This window comes from Ailuropoda melanoleuca, unplaced genomic scaffold, assembly GCF_002007445.2.
Source record: "Ailuropoda melanoleuca isolate Jingjing unplaced genomic scaffold, ASM200744v2 unplaced-scaffold11384, whole genome shotgun sequence".
Classification (NCBI taxonomy): Eukaryota; Metazoa; Chordata; class Mammalia; order Carnivora; family Ursidae; genus Ailuropoda; species Ailuropoda melanoleuca.
Genome location: NW_023179820.1, coordinates 14,774 through 20,424, shown reverse-complemented (window position 1 = coordinate 20,424; position 5,651 = coordinate 14,774).

Below are 5,651 nucleotides of genomic sequence, written 5' to 3'. Positions count from 1 at the left end.
GAGGAGCCTGATGTGGGGCTCGATCCCATAACGCTGGGATCACACCCTGAGCCAAAGGCAGACGCTTAACTGCTGTGCCACCCAGGTGCCCCTAAAAAGTGGGTACGTCTATTATCAAATACATCACAGTTTTCCTTTATGATTTGTACCCAGTAGGATAAATAAATGTTGAATATAGTTTTCAAATATAATTCAAGTTAATAAACATGCAGTGTTATATTAGTTTCAGGTGTGGAATACAGCGATTCAACAATTCTATACATTTCTCAGTACTCTTAATCCCCTTTGCCTATTTCACCCATCCCCCCACCTACCTCCCTTCTGATGACCATCAGTTTGTTCTCCATAGTTAAGTCTGGTTTTTTTGTTTGTCTATTTTTTCTGTGTTCACTTATTTTGTTTTGGAAATTCCAAATGTAAATGACATCATATTGCATTGGTCTTTCTTTGACTGGTTTATTTCGCTTAACATCTGTGTTGTTGCAAATAGCAAGATTTTTTATTCCTTTTTGTGGCTGAGCAATATTCCATTGTATCTAGATCTATCTATATCTATGTATCTCTCGCATCTTCTCTATCCACCCGTCATCAGCGGACACTTGGGCTTCTTCTATAGCTTGGCTATTGTGTATAACGCAGCTATAAATACAGAGGTGCACGTATCTTTTCAAACCAGTGTTTCCCTTTCTTTGGGTAAATATCCAGTAATGGAATTACTGGATCATATGGTTTGAATGTAGTTTTCTTAATGAAGTTTTGATACTACTGAAAACATGTGGAGAAAATTGGGGCATTAGTATTTATGTACGTGTTTGGTGAAACAGGTGGGGGGAGGGTAGAGGAAACATCCTACAGGGCAGTGGTTGCCAAATGCCAGACTTCAACCACCAACATCACCTGTGTCAGAATCACCTGGTGCACCTTGTAAGATCAGGATTATTAGGCTCTATCCCAGCTTACTCACTCAGGCTCTGTTGGAAACAATGAGTCTGTGTTCTTAATGAACATCATCTGGATGAGTTTAGAGATTGGTTCAGCTTCATGTTACAGAAAACTCACATGATGATATTGTTAACAGGGTGGAATTTATTTTCCTCTCACATAAAGGAGCTCTATCATGTGCAGGGCTGGTATGCTAGCTTCCTCATTTTAGGAAGNTTTCTTTGGGTAAATATCCAGTAATGGAATTACTGGATCATATGGTTTGAATGTAGTTTTCTTAATGAAGTTTTGATACTACTGAAAACATGTGGAGAAAATTGGGGCATTAGTATTTATGTACGTGTTTGGTGAAACAGGTGGGGGGAGGGTAGAGGAAACATCCTACAGGGCAGTGGTTGCCAAATGCCAGACTTCAACCACCAACATCACCTGTGTCAGAATCACCTGGTGCACCTTGTAAGATCCGGATTATTAGGCTCTATCCCAGCTTACTCACTCAGGCTCTGTTGGAAACAATGAGTCTGTGTTCTTAATGAACATCATCTGGATGAGTTTAGAGATTGGTTCAGCTTCATGTTACAGAAAACTCACATGATGATATTGTTAACAGGGTGGAATTTATTTTCCTCTCACATAAAGGAGCTCTATCATGTGCAGGGCTGGTATGCTAGCTTCCTCATTTTAGGAAGGATCTGGGGTCTTTCTAGCTCACTGTCTTAAGTGACATCCTTAAGACATCACTGCTGGTTTTATAATTTAAAGAAACTGCTAGAGATCTGTCCACTTTAAACACCCTCCAGGCAGAAAGAAAGAGAAAGTCAGAGGGCAAATGGGCACATGATGGCCGAGTCAATCTTTTCCAGAAACTACACCCAGTGGTTTCTATTTCCATTTCATTTACCTGAGTGTTATTTAATGTCTCCACCTCTCTCCCATCTGCAAGCAAGGCCGAGATATCAGGGCTATTTTTCATCTTAACATGTTGCCACCCACGTTAAAATTGGGATTCTGTTAGTAAGAAACAGGAGACAATGGGCATCGTAGAGGGAACTAGCCATTTCTGCCACAGCCTCACACCAGGGTGTATTAGGACTCATATGCTTTTTACTTATTCATAATTATTTATTTTTGAAATACTGAATCCAATCCAACTCCCAGTTCTGTCGAATGTGTCCTAAAAGTCTTCCAGAAGACATCACGACCCCCAAAACCCAGTTCAACTCCACAATCTTAATTAAAAACCCACCTTAAACCCTTCCTTCCCTACTCAGCACGTTTAACATTTGACNACCCTTCCTTCCCTACTCAGCGCGTTTAACATTTGACCTCATGACTCCTCAGTGTACTCCTTTGTAGTCTCTTGTCAGAGTGAACATTTGACCAGGTCAATCACCTGAATCCCCGTCTGCTTTTAAAATAAAGAAAAAAACTTCTTAATGACCTACAAAACCTTGCATAATGTAGGCTTTTGCTATGCTACTCTGCCAGCCTCATCCCACAGTATGCTCTAATGTCTCTCCCTTCCTCCCACTCTGTCTGCCTGTCTCTGTCTTCACAAATACTGGTGTTATTTAAGTTCCTTAAAAGCACTTTGTTCCTCCTATATGACCCTTTCATAGCAACTGTAGGTGATTTTCTCACTTTCTCCCTTTCTTAAAAATCTTCTCCCTCCCTTCAAAAGAGTAAAAACCACCAAATGCCTGCTCTTTCTTGTACATCTGGCAAAGAATAACTGAAGAAAGCTCAATGTATACTCTTAGAATCATAGACCCCTGCCTTTCTAAACTTGCAGTTTTTCCTTTATTTCTTTGATTATTTGATTAAAAGCTATTTCCGCTACTACTCCGTGAGCTCCCTAATGGCAGGGACCATATCCGCCTTTTTACTCCAGAATTCTCAGCGCCAAAATATCTTAGGCATTAAGATCATCAAATCTCCTTCTTTCTATCCTTTGCTTATTTAATATCCTTCCTTTATTTTAAGCCCCCTCGAAGATAATATTGATAATATTGCAGCGACAGGACAAAAAGAACAACACATGGCTGAGTCTCTCAGACTGTAATCTGTGGGACTTTGGAGGCTTACGGGTAAATTCCTGGGGCTTGGCAGGGGCTGGCAAACTACAGCCCACAGGTCAAAGCTGGCTACCACCTGTCTTTGAAAATGAAGTTTTATTGTAAAAACAGCCATGCCCATTGATTTGTGCATGGACCAAGGCTGCTTGTACTCTAACAGCAGAGCTGGGCAGCTGCTCGGAGATAATGACTTCAAAGCCTAACGTATGTACTATTTGACCCTTCGCAGAAAAAAGCTTGCCAGCCCCTGGGAGACTGGAATTACCTGAGAATTTTTAGATTTGGAATTTTCTGTTTGGTGACAACAAAATAAAAAAATAACAGCATATTTCTAATTATCTATATGAACAACTTCGAATACTCCCCTTGGTTTTGATACTTTTGTGTTCTTTATGCCACTTTTACTAAAGGCAATTGGAATAACGGCATTCTACAAATAAAGACATCACAGTGGTTTAAGTGGAGAAAACGGCTTAGGAAATTTTGGTTATGCTGTGGCACGTGGTACTACACACAAGCCAAACTCCCAAGAACCTATGTTGCCATGGTTACCACAATGTTTCCATTGCAAGAGGGTGAGTCACTAACATTCATTGTTTGGACGTATCAACGTGCAATTCAGTAGATGGAAGAGTAGCAGTATATACATAATACGTTTTTTTTTTCAGTGCTGATTTTTGGGTGCTTTATTACATTTATTTATTTCACTTTTGTAAAGGGGCAAGTTAAATGGATATTTTTGAATAGGAAAAGTAAATGTACTCGGAGCAACTAATTATAATAATTCAGACAATAGTACATGAAGTTCCAAATCATCTCAATCCAGTGAGTTACTAAACCACACACATCTTTAGTGTTCTTCTAACGAGACTACACCAACCCTCTGTTTCAGCGAAAGATCACTTTACACGTTATTTGAATTTGAATTTGATTGATTTTGTATTTTGTTTGCATTTTTTGTCTGGTGTGGTAACTGTNCTAACATTCATTGTTTGGACGTATCAACGTGCAATTCAGTAGATGGAAGAGTAGCAGTATATACATAATACGGTTTTTTTTTCAGTGCTGATTTTTGGGTGCTTTATTACATTTATTTATTTCACTTTTGTAAAGGGGCAAGTTAAATGGATATTTTTGAATAGGAAAAGTAAATGTACTCGGAGCAACTAATTATAATAATTCAGACAATAGTACATGAAGCTCCAAATCATCTCAATCCAGTGAGTTACTAAACCACACACATCTTTAGTGTTCTTCTAACGAGACTACACCAACCCTCTGTTTCAGCGAAAGATCACTTTACACGTTATTTGAATTTGAATTTGATTGATTTTGTATTTTGTTTGCATTTTTTGTCTGGTGTGGTAACTGTGTAGGACCTATGAGCCTAAAACGTTTATACTGAACTTCATTTTGGTGTATATTACAGCATCATAATATTTTAAAAACTTGTATGAGAGTGGTTCCTTATACGGAGATCTGTACCTTACTCCAGTTTGAGAAACACTGAATGCACCTGTTATTGAGGTCTGGGATCTGAGTCTGGGAGAAGCCAGAGGCCTGAGGCATATGCTCTCATACACACTGTGCTTCATAATAAGATAATCGTACCTACCAGACATAGCCACTCATTCATTTATTCACTCATTCTTCAGATATTTTTTTGAGCATCTCCTAATGGCCTATATATTTTGAGAAACTGGCCGCTGAGACTAATCTTTAAAGTTCCCGATCTCAGGGGCACCACGTCTAGTTTGAAAAACAGAACACAAATGATTCTACTATGAGGTATAATGACCGTGTAGATAGGTACGTAGAGTGGGAAAAGAGAGGGGCGCCCTGGAAGACCTGAAGGCGTCCTTCCGCAAGGAGATGCTGTGTAAATTGGTTCTTAAAGAATGAATAGAAGTTACTTAGGCAACAGCAGGGGAGAGAAGGGAGCACATTGTCAGCAGGGGGGCTCACCCCTTGGTTCGAGGGGGATCAGTGGAGGAATATGTCAAGAAAAGGTCTCAGATCATGCCTTTTTTTTTTTTTGAAGATTTTATTTACTTATTTAACAGACAGAGAGACAGCCAGCGAGAGAGGGAACACAAGCAGGGGGAGTGGGAGAGGAAGAAGCAGGCTCATAGCAGAGGAGCCTGATGTAGGGTTCGATCCCAGGACGCTGGGATCACGCCCTGAGCCGAAGGCAGACGCTTAACGACTGAGCCACCAAGGCGCCTGTCAGATCGTGCCTTTTTTACACATTCAGTATGCCTTAAGTATACCATGATAGCTTCAAACCAGCTTAATCCTCAGCAGGAACAGACACTAGCTGCTGGGGTGAGGGCGATTTGGGGATCCACAGTGCCCTGCATCTTAAAGATGGTGACAGACCCACTGTCTCAGCCTCAGGCACCACTTGAAGTCTGCAAAAACTTTTGGTGCTTCCTTCCTGGATCCCTACCCCTCACCCCAGACACCTATTCCCTTCTATGTCTACAACATAGGCTCCTGCCAGGGTCAATACCGATTCAGTTGGAAAGTGGCCTGCAGGGTCCGGGGGGAACCACAGGAAGGCGCTGCTCCCTTCAGCTGGTGGTTTGACACAAATTCATCTTCCACTTCTGAGCACGTGTCTCTTTTTTTAGA